The 22,992-nt window shown below is 41.5% G+C and overlaps 1 protein-coding gene across 2 annotated transcripts in view; it reads left to right on the top strand.

The window, feature by feature from the left end:
* Window positions 1-22,992, top strand: part of CHMP2B (charged multivesicular body protein 2B) — a 244,297-nt gene that overhangs the window by 10,158 nt on the left and 211,147 nt on the right. The gene's annotated exons all lie outside the window — the stretch shown is intronic.

Genomic DNA, 22,992 nt, shown 5'->3' with positions numbered 1-22,992 from the left:
CTTGAGATGCAGCTTCCTGTTTTTGTAACTGTTTCCTTGTTTACTGGGTTGTATTTGCTTATATGCTACTAAGTTATGCTATGTTACTGGCATTTTTGTGTTTACCTGGTAGCTGTCATCCTTTCCATAAGAATATGCTCTAATGCTTTTTAAGACTGTTATATCTTTGTATCTGAAATAGTTTCTGAACAATTGTTATTGAGTATTATTGACAAACAGCAGTGATCATAGAAATGCCAAAAGTGCTTGCCTTCCAGGGTTTTCCCCAAAGTTAATGGGAGAACATAATCCACACCTGACGTGGGTATATTAAGAGACTGGCTGTTGCATCTGTTTGAGGAAGAAGTGTGCAACTTCTGGGTGTGCATGGTGGCCCAGTCATGACAGAAAATAATCATTGACCAGTCCACCTACCTTGTTAATAAATTTAAATGTTTGTTTCTCAGATTGCACTGAAAAAAGCATTGGTTAAGGGAGAATGTAGTTTAGGCAAACACCGAGCTCTTCTTTCAGTAGCTGCCTGCTAGGAAACTCCCTTTTTACTAGGGGAGAAGAAATGTTGGGAAGATGAAAGATGCATCTGTGTGCAAGGAATATCTCTCTATTTACAGAACTGGGTACATAATAAGTATTGTGAAGATAATTTTGCTAGTAGTTTGTATCATAGTTTAGCACATGTGGAAGCTCTGGTGTTGGTAACATTGTAAATTTCTTGTACTATGGTACCCATAAGGTATTGGGTCAAGCATATTTTATGAACTCACTTTATTGATGAGGACAAGGTTTGTTTTGGGATTGTGATGAAACAGTGGAAAAAAATAAAATACTTTTCTATATTTTCTGAATTGTCCTTAAAACAAGACAATACAAGGATTGTTCATAGATTAGTACTAGGCTAACTGCCCTTGCGAGCCATTTTAAGCCTAGCCAATTATCCTTTGAGACTCGAACCTTGCACCTCGTGTTTGTAAGGCAAACACCTTGGCCATTAGGCCACCCTTTTAGTTCGTTATGCCTAATATGGAATATAAAGATACTAAAAGTACAAAGAAGGATTTCATAGAGCACAAAAAAAACAAATGCAGGACCACAGAAATGTAGTTAATACTACCGGAAATAGGTCCTAGTCTAAGAAAAATATGTTATGCCTAGCAGTAACCTTTATTCTTTATTCACTAAAACTGTGGCAGCATTTACACAAATGGCCTTGAAATTAAAGTCGGTCAGTTAATGGGTTCCAGTGGTAGAGTTCGAGGCATTTGGTAAAAGATCCCAACATCGGCAAGCTGCTCTGAACCAGAATCTGATCTATCAGTCTGTGTTATGCTATCTCCTGAAGTATACTTCTCAATTGTACCTGATTTTGCTTCATATTTTTGCAGTGAGTTTTTGGTACACTACTGAGACTTTCAGGCTGTCAGTAATGCCATACATTAGTTTCATATGTCTTGCTCAGAAAATGCATATTGATGCAAAGCTTGGTGTATTTAACTTTCTAAATAAGAGTAATGTCGTTTTAGGCCATTGTGTCAGTGTTATTTTTGCCTTTGTTCAGAATTCCTGAGCAAAGACATTGGGGGTAGGCTGTGAAGGTGCTTGAAGGGTTGGTGTAGTGCAGAGGCTGCATGCTGTTAATGAGATGCTTCTGTTTGATTCGCTGAACCTCCGTTCGCCTGCCATTTTGACTCTGAGCATATAAGTAATTCAGATATGCTGTGGAGCAATTGGAGAAATTGGCCTAGATTCCTCAGTGGTCTGCTTGGATCACATGACTAGTAACACCCTATGAAGCTTGTGTGTCAACCTCTGGGGTAGTTGTGTTAGAACTCGCCACACTGTACAAAAAGCTATTTCACAACGCTGGGACACAGATCTCCACATGAAGACTGTGTGTAGGCTGACTTTGTGTGAGGTACGTAGACTTACTGAGTCTGAGAATATATAGTCTCTCTCATCTCTGAAAAGCTGAATGTCAGAAGAGTGAGCTGTTAGTTCAGGCTCTGCAGTAACAGGACTTGAACTGATGAATTATATACTTTGGAAATCAGATTCTGGTTGTTGTGGCTTTGCGAACCAAAGTGGTGTTATTGATTTGTCGAACTTTTGCTTTACAGTTACTCTTCCTGTGTTGCATATTACTGAACCTCTTAAGATGAGGACACTGGGTCAGGAATTTGGCACCATTACCACGGAATGTGTGACGTTTACTAGCTTTCAACGTGGAGGTAAAATGTGAAACATCCTCACCGAGCACTGAACATTTAGTGTTTTTTCACACATTGGTGACTTACCTTTTGCACCACTGAATGAAGTGCAAAAACATCCAATTTACATTTTGCTCTTAAATTTGTTTTCCCCTCTCTGATTCCACTGAAAGTTGTGGTGAGCTTTAATCTTTGACATTAACCTGGGGAAAACGTGGGCTCTGTCCATAGAATTTAATGGATGCATGTAGCATTTACGAGGCTTTGTATTGAAAGCGTGGCTCATAAGTATGACTGTACTGGTACGTTATGGCACTTAACTACTTGCTTCATTTTTAAAAATCTAGTGGTTGTCTTCATTTGATAGACTGCCAATAGGTTATGCACCTCACTTTCTTACAAATCTGCTGTCTAAATATCAGAATTTTCTGTATGCATGCAGGCAGACAGCAGCAGACGTGTCTTTGAGGAACGGGATAACCAACTGCATTTTCTTAAGCAGCATTTCATGTCAACTCTCTACCTGTGTTTTTGCCTTCAATAAGGCTTGAACTATAAGTCTGTGTTAGAGCACTTAAAAATATGCATAAAATGTGAACAGTCCATACAATAAAGTGAGAAAATATGTTTGTGAAATGATAGATTTTGTTTGAAGTCCCACTTGCTTATCTTATAGTATAATTATCACCTGGTCTGCACCATCTGACTTTCTCTGAAAAACATGTGTCTGGTTATAGTCCTCTCTGAAGTGAGGAAAAAATATTTTTTATTTTCTTCCCTGCATCTGATCATCAGCTGCTACTAACTCCTCTTCTTGATCACCAGGTCTTTGATATTCGCCTTAGCTTCCACGTCTGGTTTGTGTAGGTTTAAGTCTCTAGAATGGTATTTGCTGAACCACTTGTTCTGTTTAGGTGAACAAGTTCAAAGAGAGCTGGGTCACTGGCTGATGATGACTCCCCCCCCCCCCCCTCAGGAGTCAGTGTGACACTCAGTAGGACAGTGCTTTTTAGCCAATCTCAGTAGCGAAGGGTACTGGGAACTGAGATCTTTTTGGTGAGGAAACTTTGAGTTGTCTCATGCTGGTTTAGTTGCACCAGCTTAAGAAGGCATGTCTTAGGGTGCTGTTCTATACATTCATTTGCCTGCCGTGATGGATAAACTGTGTAAGGCAGAAGGAATTCTTACCATTGCCACAGAGACATTGTGGTCAGGAGAGTTTTTTTGTATCAACATATACCAAAATCCTTGATGACTGTGATGAATTTAAGTGGAATATTTGCTATATGATAAGCAGCAGTGATGTTATATTTCCAAGGGAAACTGTACTGCATTCTAGATGTTGTGATCTCAAGATTTATATGGTGATAATTTTCTATATAGATGCAGACACCCCAACCTTTTTCTTCAGCCTGAATTCTTTAAGACACCCTGTAGAATGTGTGTGTTGTACCATTAAGAAGCATTTCCAAGGACTGAACATTCATGTAAATAGCCAGCACATGCTGGCTTCAGTGCCATTTTGAGAGTGCAGCCAGAGAGTGAACATGTATGAGAGAGTCAGTCTGTTATAAGTTTATCAAGTTATTTGCCTCACTTCTGATGTTTGTACATAATAAAGCTGCTTGAATATAACCCATGTATGTTCATCTAGATTCAGATCGTTAGTAATGCCAGGACTAACCAAGTTAAAGTTATGAAATGCAATATGCTCAGATTGAAAAGGAACTTTTGGCAATTGTGTTTGAATGTTCCAAGTTTCATAATCTCCAGATTCTGGACCCAACCTAGTTTGGGTTTATAGAAGGCAGATCATGTCACCTAAACCTGATAAACTTCTTTGAAGCCATCACCAAAACCATAGACGAGGGTAAGGTGGTTCACACAGCCTATCCAGATCTCGCCAAGGCTTCTGACACCATCCCCCACTCTGGAATTCTAGATAAACTCACCAAACTAGGTATAAATCCCTATGTCACAAGATGGGTTGCCAAATGGCTCACTGACAGAACCCACACTGTGAAAGTAGCATACTCCAAATCCGACTAAGTACCATAGGGTTCAGTCCTGGGTCCTTTCCTGTTTGGTATCTACTTCTCTAAGTACAGGCTAACTCAGAAAGGTCTTTTGGCTAACTAAGTTCGCAGAGGACTGCAAACTAGGAGCCATAATCGAAGCTCCTAACTATGTGGACATCTACAAAAGGGCCTCACGGAGTCAGATGCCTGGTGTCAAAGCAATGGCCTCAAGCTCCGTGCCAAAAAGTGCATTGTCATCCCCTTTGGTAAAAGCTCTGTACCTATGAGCTACCACATAGGTGGTAGTCTACTTAACACCGAAAGTGTGATGAGACCTTCACAGGTGGGCAGTAGTCTCTCCTTTTGATAATCACATCGCCACGGTAGTCAGGAAATCCTTTTACGTGGCATACCTCATCACAAAAAGTTTGTCATCCAGGAAGAAAGAGGTCATTGTTCCCCTCTACTCATCTAACATTAGACCCATTATAGAGTACAATGCCCTTTTTGTATGTACCTCACAAGATCTACACAACAACTGGAAAGGCCGCAGAAATACTACACAGAGGATTATTGGCCGCAAAGAGATGCCCTATGCAGACTGTCTCAAAAAAAACTCCAGCTTTACTCGCATATCTCCTACTCAGAGGTGATCTCTAACGCACAAAGCTATGTCAAACCCAGAGCTGTTGGATGTGCTTCACTTAAAGAAATCCCAATCCCTCCCAGCTACATGCTTAAGGGACCTAAACCTTGTCACTACAATAAACAGAACATGCTGGAGGGATAGATTCCTGTTCCAGAGACTTCCAATACTCTGGGACAAAACTACCTGTCTGTCAAACAAAGCTCCTCATTAGCACTCTTCCAGCAAAATCTTGATTGGATGGGAAATGGGAAATTCACTCTGGGGATCTCCTCTGTGGCTCTGCTCGACAGGGACACAGGAAAATAAATTTCTTCGGTGACAAAAGCCAGGGTACCTTTTTGGCTAGGCTTATATAGGCCCTAGGGCCAATAGCCTAGTACTTACCTATGATTATATGTATGGTCAAAATACCCAGATAGAAACTGATCATCAACCTCTAGTTACTATCTTAAAGAAGCCTATGTGGCCCGCTCCAGCAACATTACAAAGAATGATGCTCTGATTACAAAAGTGTAGCTTCAAAATGGTCTGTACAAAAGGCAAACTTCATTATTTCGCTGATACCTTATCCAGATTGGGCAGAAATAAAATGGAACAGCTTGATGCAGAAAATTTTGACTTTGATGGCATGGAAGTGCGCAATTTTTCAACCACAGGACTTGATGAGCTGGGAGATGATAAAAAGATTGATGTTTTGCAAGAGCTCAACCACTACATCCCGGTAGGATGGCCGTCAAAGCAATCTAGAGTACTGTCTGAAGCACAACCTTATTTTCCTTAGAGATGAGATGTTGGCGGAAGACATTATTTTCAAAGGTCCTAAAGTTGCTGTTTCTGCTTCCTTACAATGCGACTATGTCCATATTGTGAATTATGGTCACCCAGGGTCTGAATCTACCAAAAGAAGGGACAAGAGGATTTTGGACTTCTCTAACAAAAGACCTTGACAAAGTACTTTCAGCTTGTTCAGTATGCAATAGTACTAAACCACTTCTGCAAAAAAGTCACTTCAGCTAAGTCAAGTTCCTGAACTACCTTGGTCAACAGTAGCCACTGACCTATTCGAGTGGAACAATCAGCATTACATAGTGTTAGTAGACTCTTATAGCATTACATAGTGTTGGTCGACTCTTATTCAAACTGGTTTGAGATTGATTTTTTGTTGCCTAACCTAATGTCTGCTACTGTTAAGCCGAAACATCATTTCTCAGTCCATGGAAGTCAAATGGTCTAGCTGAACGTGCAGTGCAGAGCACAAAGCAATTATTAAAGAAGTCAAAGCATAACCATACCGACGTTTTTTTTTTGAATTTACTCTATCTCAGAAACCTACCCCGTGGCGATATACTTCCAATCAGTTCAAGTTTGTTTGAGGCCTAAAAACAGAGCAATCAAAGCCTAACTACTCAAAAAACATTCTCTTTCAGAAGGCCAGTTATGATAAGATGAGAAGATTTCTTCGTTCATTGAAAAAAAGGAGACCATGAGATACAAACGGCAAAAGGTTTTGACTGGCTTGGACAAGTAACAAGTATATGTGCCGAACCAAGATCCTATTTTGTGAAATCTGAGGGTGTGGAGTACAGGAGGGATCGCAAACATCTTCTTGTATCGGAACCGATATCATAGCATTGTTCCTATGATACAGACTAAATCTTGGAGCAATCCATAGAATGTTCCAGTTGCAGAATGTGTCTCGACTCCAATTTCCGTTCCTGATGATGTTCCAATGTCCCCAAGTTTGAACATTCAGCAGAGACTGTTCCAGTTGCTAAACCTGATTCTAAATTTTCACACACAATTTAGTCGCATCTCTAGACCTAGTGTTAAATACACAGCAACATCAGTATGATTCTCTATATGTATTTAGTTCTGTGTAATTGCATGTCAAAGAATTATCTTGTATTTATTGCATGTCAATCAATGTCGTCAATGAAGCATGATTCATTCCTCAAAGAGGAAGGGTGTAGAATGTGTGTTGTACCTTTCAAGAAACATTTCCAAGGACTGAACGTTCTGCATCTGTTACTGTCGCTCCAGGACTGACGTCAGGTCGTCGGTGGTATAAAATCAGGCAGCTGACGCCATTACATCAGTCTTTCTTGCCGAGGAGCCCGAAGCACAAGTAGTTCGCATGAGTGCCGGTCGGCTGCTACCTGAGTTTGGTTTCCGAATTGAAGTTGAAGTCTTCTAAAGCTAAGAAGTACCCCATTGTGGATCATTTTTTTCTTGCTCTAATGATGTCAGAAAAAGTTACAATTTTCTCACCTTTGGAAAACAAATGCCCCATGGAGACTTCCATTCTTACTGCATCACCTGTTTAGGCCCAGACCACAACATACCTCACTGTCGCTTTTGTGCTTTGTTCAACACCAGAACTGTATGTTGTCGGGCCCTTATTGTAGCCAAATATTTTCGCTCTGTCTCCATATTCTGATGTGGCTTCGATTTAAGCAATCAGACTATCTATCTTCCGAAAAAACGAAAGGATAAAGACAGAGACTGCACAGGTCCAAAACTGTTGACGATACTTCCGTTAAGTTAGTCATCAGTTCTCCGGTCCTCAGTGAGGTGCTTTTGCAGCCCCTGATGCCTGCTTCTGTGGATTCGCAGACCACTACTGAGACCCGTTCGGAGTCCTGTATGCCGCAAGACTCTTTGACTAAGGATCCTGCGGATGTCTCTACCTTGGATGGGTCCGGAGCCACTGACCAGGCACCGGCTTCTGAGGAAGTTTTTCGCACTACCAATACTCTACTCAAACTGACAACTTCTTTTGCATCTTCAGTTCTTTCTAAAACTACAGAGTTTCTAAGGCCCAAGGTACGAACTACACCTAAAAAAACGACTACCTAAGCTCAGGCACCTGCTTCCATGCCTCAATCTCAAATGCTTAAAATGGCATAAGACCTTATGCCTATTGGGGGAAGCCAACCTACTCCTTCCAAAAGAAAGAGATTTGTCCCCAGCAGTTTTATCTGACCAGGAGTCCGATGACTTTGAGGTTTCTGAATATGAAGACATGCAACCCTTATCTGCTTGAGGATTCAGATACAGAGGAATCCATTTCTTCTGCCTCTCTTCCAGAGGATTTTTCATTTGGTGAAACCCTACGTACTTTAAGGGAGCATTTCCAGTGGGAATGTCAGGACTATCCTCAGTCCAAAAAGAGACTTGGGGAATTCTTAGAATTATCACAATACAGACCTTTAGCCATTCCTCCTGTCTTGGATGTTGTGTATGATGTCTTTATGGAATCCAGTTTTTCTCCCGACACCCTTCCTCCTGCTCCCAGGAAACCTGAATGGTATTAGAGTCCCTGACTCTCATAAATTTCTTTTCAAACATCCTACTGCTGACCTAGGGGTCATTTCCCAAGGACCTAAAGGAATTAAAGCAACCACAGCTAAGAATCCCACCCCCTCGGACAGGGATTCTCGAGCTTTACACAGATGGGGTAAAAAAGTATACACCTCTGCAACTCTTGCCAGTAGAGCACTAAATTGTCAGTTCCACATGCTGAAATACCAGCAACATGCCTTGGAACTCCTCTGACAAAAAATCTACCTTTCCTGCTTGTGCAGAAAATAAAGAATTACAAGAGCTTATGCATTTTGCAAGCCAAGTTACTAAACTCACCTTGCAATGTGGCTTTGACACCCTAGAAGCATCTTGCAGGGCAGGAGTCACTGGTTCTGTACTTGGAAAGCATGCTTGGCTTAAGGAACAGACCTTGCCAGAGCATGTCCAATTAAAACTGTTGGACACACCAGTGAACTTTTTATAGGTTCAGCCTCCGAGGTTCAGTAGGCATTGCCCATCTAAGCACTGGTCCTTTCCGGCCCCTTCCAGGCCAGCTCAGCCAAGACCTAGGGGAAGCAGACCCCCCCCCCCCCCGACAGCAGTCCCAGGGAATGCAGAGATCTAAGCAATGGAGTTCCTCCACCTCAAAAACAGGGAGTGCTAAGCCACCCCCTTATGGAAAGAACTCACAATGACTTTACACATCCACCCCTTCCTCTGCCCACCTGCTTGTGCCCCTGGGAGGAAAACTCTCCTCCCATGCAAACAACTTGGCCTTTATTACCAGTGACCAATGGGTCCTCAGCATTGTGGCCCAGGGATACAAATTTTATTTCCACACAGCAAGGCCTGGAGGTAAACCTCTCAATCTATGCATTTCCTCCTCTGCTCAAAATAAGGGAGGAAAAACTAAGGGCAGTCTTGATTGCCAAGAATGGATAATTCATGCATCTGCAGTTGCAGACCCTTAACCTGGCAGCTTGGCCTATACACTGACCTTTCCTCTAGCTGCCAGCCTAAGCAAACAAGTCCTGGATGTTATACGTGAGGCCAGATGCCCCAGCAGTAGAAAATCCGACAAGAAGAAAAGGTTTTGCACCTGGATCCAGGCTAAAGGAGCTGAAACGGCACAGCCCTCCCTACCTCTCATCCTGGATTACCTAGCAGACCTACTACACAGGGGCCTATCATTCTCTTCTGTTAAAATTCATGCCTCTGCTGTTTCTGCTCATTACACACACAGTCACCTCTCTTCTCACACCCTCTCATCCAACAGTTCCTAAGAGGGGCTAACAATTTAAGACCACACAGAAGACCTCCTGCCCCAGCTTGGGACCTTACTTTTGTGTTGGAAAAGCTCATCCTTACCCCCCCCCCCTTTGAGCCCGCAGCTTCAGCAGAGTTAAAAATCCTCTCTTGGAAAACAGCCTTGCTTCTGGCCATCACTTCAGCTAGAAGAGTTTCAGAGCTACAAACACTCATGGCAGTAGAGCCCTTCATCATTTTCCATGCTGGTAGAGTCTCCCTTGGGACTAACCCAACTTTCATGCCTAAAGTGGTGTCCAGTGTGGCTCTCAACCAATCAGTTCATTTGCCCACCTTTTTCCCTAACTCAAAAAAACAAGGGGGAAATAATTCTGCATTCTCTAGATGTGCACAGACCGCTCCGATTCTACCTGGATAGGACTAAATCTTTTAGGAAAACTAACCAATTGCTAGTCAGCTTTGCAGCAGGGGCAGAGGGCAAGGCCATATCCAAACAATCTCCAAATGGATAGCACACTGCATCCATTTCTGCTACAAACACCACTGGAAACCGCCCTCTAAGGGGGTCAGGACACATTTCACCAGGGCAACCTCCACCTCTGCAGCTTTTCTCAGAGGGGTCCCCACCAAGACATTCTGGAGGCTACAACAGGGACTTCTGTTGCATTACCACCTGCCTATCTTCTCCAAATCAAGGGCAGGTTTTGCAACCACAGTCTTGCAGGTCATCCTAGCCAGCCCCCAGTCTTCTTGACTGCCTCCACCCTCTTCTTCAGCTTTGGGAATCAACCAAAGTGTGATGACTGCAACAGTGAAACACTAAGAACATAGTACAGTTGTGTACACTTGTCATAAATGTAGATGTTAAGAGTGCATTCACTGTTGCAGTCCTGGTTTCCCACCCTCCATCCCCTTTCTCTCTCGCACTCTCTCTTTACAGGGAATCTTTTGGTATTTACTTTCTACTGGTGGTGTTCTTCCACCATAACCTAGCTCTCTATTTAGAGGCTTCTTACAGTTGGTGCAAGTAAAGCTGATGTAATGGCGTTGGCTGCCTGATGTTATACCACTGATGACCTGACGGCAGTCCCGGAGCAACAGCAACCGACGCAGAAATACTAAGCCTCTGGTATTTGGGCCTACTGAGGGCTAGCCCTGGCAGGATAACCCAAGTGTAATGACTGCAACAGTGAATTAGTTCTAACATCTACATTTATGATAAGTGTACACAACTGTACTTTTTTCTCCACTCCCATTGATGGTTAGGGATGCTGTGATCCCATCCAAAGGTAACCATCTTGATTTACAACCACTCAAATGTCCTCTGCTAGGAAGTTCTGAAATAAATTCTCTGTCTGGGCAACTCAACACCATAGAGATTTGTATCCATTTTTAGCTTTCATATCCAAGATATGAACCTTTTCTAGCAGGTACAGCAGGGGATAGTTGATTTTTCCATTAAGGTTCATTCAGCTGCTGTCTCTTCATATCCTCAAATGTCATCTTCTTTCGGCTTTTCCTGGTTAGGGTCCACTAATGATTGGCAGTCGATTTTTTTACGTTGCCGAGGTGCCAGCCTGACACCCAACCTTCAACAAAGGTGCACCCATTCACGCATGTCTTTTGAACGCCACTCGACCGTGGGGAGGACATGCAGGCTCCACACAAGGCAATCCAGCCAAGAATCAAACGGGAGAGCCTCTTGTGAAACTACAATGCTACTGCTGCACCACCACGGCTTCATATGGTCATCCTAATGCTTTGGCTCATACAAGTTCGGCAAAACCTTGAAGGGAGTATTTTGTAACTAATCTCCATTAGCTCTCCCTGTTTCCATATGGGATATTAATTTTATCCTTGAGAAATTTCCAGTGTTTGTTTTTGGAACCTGCTGGCTCTGTTAACATTTAATGCCTGTCATGGACCCCCCCCCCCTGGTATTTATCACTTTTGCCAAAAAGTTTCTGTTGCAGACCATCTCTGCTAAAGGGTATCACTGAGCATAAATCCATCCTTTATACCTAAAGCTTCCACACAGTCAAATGTGAACTGCATTGTTTAAATGTACCTTTACCAAACAGTGTGCTTTTCTAGCCTTGAGCTGGTCACTGTGCTGCTGCCACATGATCCAGCTTGGATACTTTTGCCAGACATTACGGTTTAGACGTCCTATCCAGAACTTACTTGAATCTCATTCTGGGTCTCCATTCTCAAAGATGTGTTATCTTATGCCTCCCATGGCCTGCTGAGGATTCTGGCCATCCTGTTTAGTGTCGGACAGGACCAGCATAAGTACATACGTTATGGTATCTGTTTGAACGCTGAAATATCCTGCCCAACTAATCCCCTCCAGCACTGTCCTATCCAGAGGAACTAGGGAGACGCTACGTTTTTTGGAGAAGTTTTTCATAAGGCAATGTGTGTGGGTTAATGTTTAAATATGTGCACTTACGAATAGGCTTGTATATGTGTAGTTTGTGTAAAAGTATGTTTGTATGTGTAGTATAAATATCTATATGTGTATATGTAATACATGTGTGTGTAAAGTACTTTATGTAAGTATTGGAGTATATATTTTATGTCTGTTAGATATATGTATGTGAAAATATATCTGTATGTATATACTCTTTGATTGCATTGTAAGTGAACTGCTCCCTTCATTTATCCTGTTTCAGCCACACACAGCACATTCAAGATTTTCCTCTACAGCAGATTCTGTATGTATATACTCTTTGATTGCATTGTAAGTGAACTGCTCCCTTCATTTATCCTTTCAGCCACACACAGCACATTCAAGATTTTCCTCTACAGCAGATGAGTCTTGCAGTAAATGACAGCCTTTATAGTTGCATACATTATTGTGATATTTACATACATTATTATCATGTTATTTAGCATGCCGATTGTGCAGTAGTTAGTCAAGGTGCAGCAGTTTCCATTTTGAGTAATAGACTGGAGTAAGGTGCTGTAGTACTTCAGTAGGACGTCTTAGGATGGCACTGATTAGTTAGGGTTACTAGGGCAGGCATCTGGGTTGTGGCCTTTTGCTAGGCTTATTTTATAGTCAATTTGGCACAGGTTCTAGGTTCTACAGAGTTAGTCTTTTTGTAGTTTGTATTAATATAGTTCATTGCTGTGTGAGTTGTGATGCATTAGGACAGAGGTTTTGGGCCATGAAGAATTAGCCAGCTGCTTCCTGTAGGTCAGATTTAGATTTTGTTTGCCTGCTATGTAACCAGACAGTGGTCCCTGGTCACCCTTGAAAAGGGTCACTTGTGTTCTGTAGGTTTTTCTGGTTTACAAGCAAATACATAAACCCATTAATAAAAGTTAGCATTTCATTGTTTTTTAGTTGTTTGCTCTTTTCCTGCTGTTACTTTTGTGAGACTATGTTCATAAGACCATTTAATAGTTAGACTAGCCCCAGTCCTCTCTACTATGAGCTGCCCCTTGTAGTCCAAAGTTTGATTCCCTCAGTTTCTGTTTGTCTACTTTGTTACTCTCGGCACGTCACCTAACCAGGTGGTACTACAAATCTGAGAAAAGGTCTAATGGGATCAATGTTTTATCTTGGTTAATAAATGCAAATAAGTTGTTTAATTTTGTTGCTGTTTTGAGTGATTGCTATCTCATTTAGTTTGTGTGGCTAGATTTTTTTTTTAAAGCTTTGTGCACTGTTATAGGTGTAATGCTGCATTAAAGTGAGTTCTAATTGTAAGTTACAGTATTCCAGAAAGCTTCCTGGACTTTGCTAAAGTGGGATGATGTGGTCAGGTTAATATTGCTGCATTATTTGCTTGTCAGTGTAGGTTGTACTGAGGAGGTGTAGAGATACAAAGCCTCTGTTAACAGAAGGCAATGTTTCAGGAATAGGAGCTTGGGGATAGCAGCTGAAATGTGTAACAGAATAGGTAGTGGGTTCGACTCGAGCATGGGTTAAATAGTGTGACTGTGTGTACAATCCTGTACAATTGGCTCAGTGACACCACATGTACAAGTGAGGAACATGGATAGGCTTACCCAAAACTGTATGTAATCACATTTGAGAACAGGTAGAAAATTGAGTATGCAGCACATACCCTCTCGGTTTTTGCCATGATTGTATGCTGATGATCGTGCAGATTTGGTGGTCTTGGTGTTGACCAACTGGCCAGACACTAGCAGTAGGGCTCCTGGCATTTACTGTGCGCTATATCCAGTTAATGATGTGCTGTTGCCAAAATCAGTTGGCACACTTTCTGCTTTTTGTACTAGTGTCTGAAAAAAAGGTTTTATCATCTTTACTAAAATGTGAAAAGCATAAAATAGTAGTTTTGCATGTTCCATGGAAAGTGTGTGCTGTGAATAGTTCTTGGTCTTCCTGCCGTGGTAGCTACACGATTTTAATAGGCCCCCTGAACATCTCGGAAGCTTTTTTTTTTTTTATTAACTGTAGGCCAAAACAAGGTACTTTGGTATTTTTGTGATAGTTCACCAACAGCATCGTTCTCCACACTATTGTATATTTTATATTAGACTGAGTTGTTGAAGATCTGAGTCTTTAAAGTCTCCTCCTTCAGTCCTGAGTAAATACCAAAGGTACTTTACAGACATTTTATTGAAACGTTCTATTTTAATTCAGAAGCCGCTCTCGCTCTCGCTCTCGCTCGCTCTCTCGCTCTCTCTCTCGCTCTCCCACTCTGTCAAGGACCCCATTCGTAAGTCAAAGTACGATTTAAAGTTCATGTAATTAGTATTGTTTCAGTCGTTGTCCGTCAGAAGTGCTAATTGCAACACCTACAGTGTGCCTAGCATTTACTCCCTTCTGCAGTTTGTACGTTGTTACATGTATTGGTAATATATCTAAATGTTATTGCAGATTCTTATTGGTAATGTATCTAAATGTTATTGCAGATTCTTTTTTAGAAGACCCATTGCACCTAGTACTATTGTAACTGTCTGGGTATCTTTCTTCCACATTGCTCTCATTTCTGCCTGCAAATCTTGATATTTTATGACTGTGTGTCTGTGTACACAAGACATTGAAATCGCTACGCCCATTGATTACAGTGATCAATGCTACTTTTGTGTTCTTTTCATGGACCACTGTATCTGTCAGTAATGAGTAATCCCATGTGAAGGAGATGTCATCATTTTCTGTTTCCAGTGTCTTTCAGCTACTTTAAATATTAGAATGTTTGTATGATCCCCAGTGCAACAGTCTTGCCATATTGTTGTGCCTTTCGGCGTACAATCCTCTTGCCCATTAGTATGTCACAACCAGCAACAAGATGTGCAACTGTTTCCAATTCTGTTTTACAAAACTTGCGTCTGTTCTCCCACGTGTTCAATGGACTTTGTAAACCAATGTGTATGTAGCCCACTGTCTTCGACCGCCAATATTAACCTTTCATCTTTTGGTTTGAATTCACCTCTCCTTAACCATTCCTGCATTTGATCCTGATCAACATGAGGTTCTTCCAGGTGTTTTCTAAGCATTTTCCACATTTCTTGCCTTCTCATCTGATCCTTCACTTTGTATTTTTGTTTTTGGCACATTCGGGTGCTGCCTTTTTTTTTATCTACTTCTGGTTTAATTGCCATTCCTGCTTGATACTGGTATGCTTCTGCAAGACTGAGAAGGGAAGACCTCTTAGATTTATTCTCCTCGTGTTTCAAAACTTTCACTACGTTTGGGTCTTGGTCAACAGATATGTATGCAGTCCCACGATTGCAGATCTGTACAAGTAATCCTATTTCAATATATAATCTTGGTATGCACTGATTTTTATAAATCATTTGGTGAGTGTAAAGCATCCTTCTTGTTTTCCTGTCTAATCTCTCCAACACGTTTTGGGGCCAGTCAAGCACTCCAAAAAGTTAGGACAGGAAGAGCAAATTGGTTTATAGCTTGTTCCTAGTTGTCCAAAGACTTCTAAAGTATTCCTTAAGTTTTATTCATGTTTGCTTTTGTTTTATTGTTGATCCTTCATCAATTCCCAAATATTTATATATTCCCCTCTGGCTTACGTTCTTGTCCCAAATTGATTTCTTGGTGCTGCAGTTTTCCTGCTTTAAAGGTTGCTTTTGCACATTTATCAAGACCAAATGACATACGTGTATCATCTGAAAAAGGTTTGACCACTTGCAGTTGTGCTTTCGGTTCCTCATCTGATCTATACAGTTTTAAATCCTTGACAAAGAGAAAGTGAGAAGTCTCTGCACTTTGTTCTTCTCTCCCATGTAGAGTTACTGATTGGGAGTCGTGTCCATGCATGGGGGGGGGGCTTTACCTGTGAAACATGTAATGTCCCTTTTAAACTGAAAACTCAAAACCGGGCATTGTTGATTAAAGGAGCTTTCCTTTTTAACCAGGGAAGTATAAATATTTTAGGCGATCATTTAGAAAAAAGGCTTCTAGCAAAATATGATTTACTTCTGTGTACACATTCATTTAGTCCTGCAAACATAGCAGCTCAGCAGGTAAGGCTTCTTTCTACCTTAAGAATGTTAAGCTCTTGGGTTTGGTTCTTACCCCATGAATTGCTCTGTTTTTACATGATTCAGTGCAATTGCAGTTTTTTTTTTTTCTCTGTGCCTCTGATTTTTACCTTTCTCACAAAAAAATTATTTAATTTTGCTACTGTCACATAGTCCTGTATGTATGCCCTAGTTTTGTGTTGAAAAGCATCTTCTTGGGGTCATTTTCTGTATGTGTACATAAACAGATACAGTTTTTGTGTTTGTTCACCTAACCTGCCAGGTTAGACCAAATTGATAAGATCCAGGGCGTCTACTTTAAAATATTGAAATTTCATAACATTGAAATTAAAAAACGCTGAGACCATAACATCGAAATCCCAAAAGACTGGAAACCCAAAACAACAAAAACTCAGAACACTGAAAAGTGGTGCATCATAACATTGAAAACTACAATGCACATATAAATAACATCCCCTCCAGCTATAATACCACCAAACTAACTACACTTTTTTACTACGTTTCTGTAGGGGGGGCAAGCCCCCATGCACCCCCCCACACCCCTATAAATTAAATATACCAACTCCAAGATTACACTACAGTGGAAAAAAGTATTTCCTAACTTCACTGTATTGTGATCACCATACAGAATGTAAACATAATGTCTAAAATCACTTGCCTGTATGGCCTAAAAACCTGTACAGATTCGTAGTTACTAGGCTATTGGCCCTAGGGCCTGTATAAGTCTAGCCAAAAAGGTACCCAGGCTTTCGCCACACAAGAAAATTATTTTCCTGTGCCACTGTCTAGCAGAGCCACAGAAGTGATCCCCAGGGTGAATTTCCTATTTCTCATCCAGTCCTCAAGATTTTTCTTGAAAGAGTGCTAATGAGGAGTTTTGTTTGATATAGATAGGTAGTTCCAGAGTATGGGAAATCTCTGGGACAGGAATCTATCCCTCCCTCCAGCATGTTCTGTTTATTGTGGTGACAAGGTTTAGGTCCGTAGAGCATGTAGCTCAGAGGGATTGGGATTTTTTAAGTGGAGCAGGTCCAACAGCTCTGGGTTTGACATATATTTGTATGCTAGGCAGAGATCACCTCTGAGTAGGTGATATGCGATGGAGTAAAGCTGGCGATTTTTTGAGACTGTCTGCACAGGGCAACTGTTTTGAGGCCAGTAATCCTCTTTGTGAGGTATTTCTTTGGTCTTTCCAGTTGTTGTAGATGTCTTGTGAGGTACATACCAAAAGAGGTTTTGTACTCTATAATGGGTCTGAGTGACAAGTAGAGGGGAACAATGACCTCTTATTTCCTTGATGAGAAACCTTTTGTGATGAGGTGTGTCACATAGAAAGATTTCCTGACTACTGTGGCAATGTGATTATCAAAGGAGAGACTACTGTTCACCTGGGTCCCAAGGTCTCTTGTCACATGTTTGGTGTTAAGTAGACTACTACCTATATGGTAGTTCATGGGTTCAGAGTTTTTACCCAAGGGGATGACAATGCAATTTTTGGCATTGAGCTTGAGGCCATGGCTTTGACACCAGGCATCTGTCTCAGTAAGGCCCTTTGGTAGGATGTCCACACTGTTAGGAGTTTCGATTTATGGCTCCTAGTTTGCAGTCATCTGCGAACTTAGCCAAAGACTGTCTGTGTTAGCCTGTACTTCAGAGAAGTAGATAAACAGGGGAGGACCCAGGACTGAACCCTGTGGTACTCCACTTTGTTACTGGTCTGAAGTTGGATTTGGAGTCTGCTACTTTCACAGTGTGGGCTCTCTCAGTGAGCCATTTGGTAACCCATCTTGTGACATAGGGGTTTATATCTAGTTTAGTGAGTTTATCCATAATTCCAGAGTGGGGGATGGTGTTGAAAGCCTTGGCAAGATCTAGATAGGCTGTGTGAACCAACCTTACCCTTATCTATGGCTTTGGTGACTGCTTCAAAGAAGTCCATCAGGTTTAGGAGACATGATCTGCCTTTTACAAACCTGAACTGGGTGGGGTCCAGAGTTTGGAAGTTACCAATGTCTTTGCTTATAATTTCCATGGCCTTGCAGACCAGGCTCGTCAGGGTAATGGTGCGGTAGTTCCCGGCATCTGTGGTGGCTCCCCTTTTGTGGAGTGGGATAACTGTTGCTGTGCACCATTCAGTGGGCACAAAGCCTGAGGTGAGGCTGTGACTGAACATGGTACTTAGGTGGGGTGCCAGTTCATTCTGTAGTTTGTGTAGAACGCAGCCTAGGATGCTGTCCGGTCCCATGGATGCTGTGTTCTTGGCTTTGGAGAGTGTGGTTTTTTACCTGTGCATCTGTGAGTACAGGAATTTGCATTCTTCCGGTATAGAGATTGGCCCTCTAAGGGGTGGGGGGTAAAGTTAGCACTGAGCCGATCTGCGAGGATGTTGGCAATATCAGTTGGTTCTGTATATTTACTGCCATTGTGCTGTAACTCAGAGCAGATCTGAGTGTTGCCATTGAGATTCTTGACATAGCTATAGAATGCTTTGTGGTTGTTAGAATCCATGGCAATTTTGTTTTTGTAACTAGCTTTGGAGGCTTATATGAGAGAGCTCTGCTTCATACTGAGGCCAACCAGGGTGTTCCTCCAAACATGGGATGTTACTTTTTTTTTTTTTTTTTTTGCAACAGTTTCTTCGTTCTGTTGTAGAGTTTGTTTATGGCAGAGGACCATCAGATTGGCTTCATTTTGTTTGGAGGATAGCATCTTAGTTCTGTTAGAGATAGCATGACCCATGCACTCGTAAGTGCTTATAAAGTACAATTGTCTAGGATTCAGCAGTCGTACCTCTATTGTCTGTCTGCATGGGTGTCATGAAGTTTGCCACTTCTGTCTTAAGAGTGAAGTTGGCTTTGGATAATTGTTTTACGGTAGTTTTCCTAATGGGGGTGGGGGGTGGGGACGGGATGTGGATGTCTAGGGTGATTAGCTTGTGGTCGGATCTGACCAATGGAGGAATTTATCTGTGGTGTGGAACATTGGTCACCCATGCTGGTAATGACCAGGTCTATGATATTGCTGCCCCTGGTGGGGGTGTGGATAAATTGATCCAAGGCGTTGGAATTTACGAATTCCAAAAAAACGTTGAGCTAAAGAGTTGGTACATTTCCCAGTTAATGGTGGGGTAGTTGAAATCGCCCATTATTAGGGTGTTGGGTTGTACCCTGATATTTTCCAATGTGTCTAGAAATGAGGAGTGGGAATCCTGGGGCATGGTGGGGGATCTGTAGCAAGCTACAATTTGGATTGCGGTCTTGCCCAGAGTTAGCTGGACTTGGATATTCTTGGATGCATTATGCTGAGCAACTATCCTGGAGATGTGGGTATTCTTAATGAATATGGACACTTCTCCGCCTTTAGTGTTTCGGTCCAGGTTAGGTGGCTGAAAGGTGTGGTATGAATTGTTGTGGAGTGACCTGAGTACATGTGTTATGTGGTGGATCCTGGCACCTGACAGGCAGCTGACGGTAACTTTCTCCTTGTTTAGCCTGGTGAGTGGAACATCAGTGTGCCTGACTATAGTCACCTATGACTAGAGTGTTGAATACGTTGTTATGCCTTATGGGCTATGGTTGAGTGGCACACCGAGTTTGTGGGCTATGTGTCATTTGGGTTGTGTTGGGGGTTGCGTGCGTTTCTGTTTGGAGAGTTCTGTTACTTGGGCAGATTTTGAAAGGCAGATTTTTATTGAGCCTCTGCGAATGTCGATGTGTGTTTGTGTTTCTGTGTGTGTTTTGGTGGTGTAGGTTGGGAGGGACTGTGACGTGTGTGGTGCAAGTGTTTACCTTCTCTTGACTGTCTAGCCCAGTCTTTGGTGAAGAGAGCTTTGCTTCCAGTTTGGCTATACAAGTGCATCTTTCACAGGTTGTAGTGTTGGGTGGTAGGAGGAGATGGATGTCTGTGTACATGAGGCAATGATTCATCAGGTAGACAGGAGAAAACACCAGGAGCTGACCCTTAGACATGCCTGGATAGGTGCTTATTTATTACGTGCTGAAAACTGTGTTCCTGTAGATAAGTGAGGAAAGTTGAGTGCTGTAGTAATCACTAGCTTATTTAGTGCTTACAGTGAGTTTGAACAAGTGCAGAGTTCAAAGAAACAGATTTTACTGCTAAAACTAAAAAAACTGACTAGTTCTAAGGGAAAATTTGAAGAGCAGATTTTATGACACTGGGAATAGTTTAACCCTAACTAAGCGGCGATGCCTAAAGTGTATTTTTATAACCGTAGCAAATAAGCAAACTGATTTAAACAAATTTAATCAATTAACCAATAAGAGCTAAAAACTGAGCCCCGTTCCAGCAGTCTTTGATCAGACAAGTACTAACTGCACACTCCTGCCACTAGGGTGCAGGGTAACATTCTCCAAAAAAATGGCGTGGATTAGTGCTAAAGTTACACAGACAAAGCTAGATTCAGCAAAGCTAGATTCAGCAGATCTGAATCTTGTGTATGCTACAGCAAATAAGGCGTACCAATTTTAGAAAGAAACAGTTCAAATAAATGGGTACAGTAAGCCTCTAACCAGAAACTCCCAACTCAGATGGGCAGAATCTACCCTCTCCTCCCACTAGAGTGCAGACCACGCCTTCTTAATGTAAAATAACTGTCCCAAAGCCCAAGTGCTTAAACCAGAACTAATATACCTTTAGAATAACAGGCACTAAGCCTTCAATCATAAACTATGTAAGCAACCTGTACTGCCACAACCGTGCAGACCACAACCTTCTTAATGTAAAACAACTGGTCTGAGGCCCAAGTGTGTAGACCAAAAGCTTAGAATAATTGTTACAATTTAATCAGGCTACTAACGAGCAGTAATAAATGCAGCAGAATAAATGCAATTAAGTACTTTTTAAGACTAGGCAGCAAAGGCAAATAAAGTAGAAAGAAACACAAATACAGCAGATGAATTGGCGAAACACTTTTTCCCCTACTCGCTTCTCCCAGCATTTAGAGCACTAACTTAACTTTCATGAGCGTCAACACATTCATATGTTCCACTTTTGTGCGAGCTAGCATTGTCACCTCACAGCAAGAGGTTCTCTGTTTCGATCCTCTGCTGAGGTGTCTTCTGTGTGGAGTCTGCATGTCCTCCCTGTGGTCATGTGGGTTTCCTCCGAGTGCTCCAGTTTACTCCCACATTCCAAAGACCTGCTATAGGTGGATTGGACACTCCAAATTGGCCCTAGGTGTGAGTGCATGTGTGTGTATGTGCCTTCTGTGGAAGGTTGGGTGCCGGGCTGGCAACTCGACACTGTAAAAACTCTGCTGCCAATCCATGGGCGGAGAGGTGATCTGCTGTGGCGACCCCTAACTGGGAAAAGCCAAAAGTGCGAGCTAGGAGTTGGTATATTTAATTTATGGGGGGTTGCAGGGAGGCTTGCACCCCTGTAGAAATGTAGTAAAAAGTGTATTTGTTTGGTATTCTAGCTGGAGGGTATGTTAATTGCATGTCTGTTTTTAATATTATGATGTACACTTGTGTCATGGTACTTTTCTTAGTAGTTATACCTGTAACTTAGCATAGCATTCTTCTATTGTTGCATCTGTGGTGCATTCCCACACTGGTAGGTCTTTGTTTCACAGTATTGTAGCATAAAGCATAGTAAAGTTTATAAACGTGCAAAAAATGTAGCATAATTAGATTAAAGCTGTAAGGACCTGGCTATCAGAAAATAGGACCTTGTATATCTGAGCCTCCATACTGAACAGATGCTCCTGTCTTTCGAGGATTTTTTTTAGGGTTTCTTGGAAGAAACCCTGCAGATATGAATAATGAAAACTTAGCAGGAGCTTTACAGTAAAGGACCCCATGTTTTAAAGCTGCTGACGCTGCCCTAGGCTGTCTCCTATCCTTGTCACACACTGTGAAACTGCATGTATCAGGTACATCTCTTCCTTGCCACCTACTGATGAAAGTACAAGTCTGTGACAAGAAATTGCTGCAGTTTCACAAATATTTTGCTTTGACTTGGTATTATCCAAAAAAAAAAAATCTAATTAAAGCGGAGTATGTATTATGGCCACAAGAGGCTAAGTGTATAATCATTGCATTATAGAAACTTGTGATCCATGACAGCTGGATGCATTGCAGACAAAAGGGTACAGACAAACCAACAAAAATAAGCAAATTAGAGCAAATCGCTGAGAAGGAAAATGTTATTGTTGCTTGATTTGATCTTCAGATTAGTAAATTATTGCTAGATTTGCATTTTTGCCCAGTTATATGGCACTGGGGAGGCTGGTTCTTTAGGTAGCACCTTTGTAAATGAGGAAAAAAGTATACTCAGCTCTGGCGGAATTGCTTGGTTGCATTTTCTAAAATTCTGTCAATTAACCGAATCAGGTGCTTTTTACAGATGTTTTGGTTAATTTGTACAATAAAAAGTGGCTGAGAAGACATTTGTTTATTAGTCTCGTTGGAATAGAATTTGCTGTACTGTGATACGTGAAAATTAAAAAAAAAAAAAAAAAAAATCACAGTTGAGTTATGATAGCTAATAGAATTTGCTGTACTGTGATATGTGAAAATAATAAAAAAAAAATCACAGTTGAGTTATGATAGCTTTTGGTAAGTTTGTACACAGTGTACAAATGGAAGAAGGAAGAACGTTTAATATGCATTCATTACATTTTTATCAACCGCATTTTTTTAAAACCTGTACAGTTCTGTGAAGACAAACCAAATGCCCAAATTGTATATTCTTGTGTGCACATCCATAACTGAAGTGTTTTGCTAGATAACTACTTTTTTGTAGCTGAAAAGCATTTCTCTTTCATTTCTATAATGAAGAAATAATGGAAGCCATTATGTGTGTGTGTGTGTGTGTGTGTGTGTGTGTGTGTGTGTGTGTGTGTGTGTGTGTGTGTGTGTGTGTGTGTGTACTGCCTTCCCATTAGGAGGGATGGAAGGAATTACTTTATACAACACGTAGGTATGATGTTAAACTGTTCATGTTTTAAAAGTGCATGTGGGTGTTTTTAAGCTCCATGTTCTAAAGTCGCACTAAATATACTAGTTATCCTGCATTGACAAAATCAGAAAGACAAGACTTGAAAGGAAAC

The sequence above is a fragment of the Protopterus annectens genome, chromosome 5.part0 (genome assembly GCF_019279795.1).
Source record: "Protopterus annectens isolate FY-2018-M chromosome 5.part0, PAN1.0, whole genome shotgun sequence".
NCBI classification, from domain to species: Eukaryota; Metazoa; Chordata; order Ceratodontiformes; family Protopteridae; genus Protopterus; species Protopterus annectens.
The sequence above is the reverse complement of the archived record's forward strand: the minus strand, read 5'-3'. Positions and strand labels throughout refer to the sequence as shown.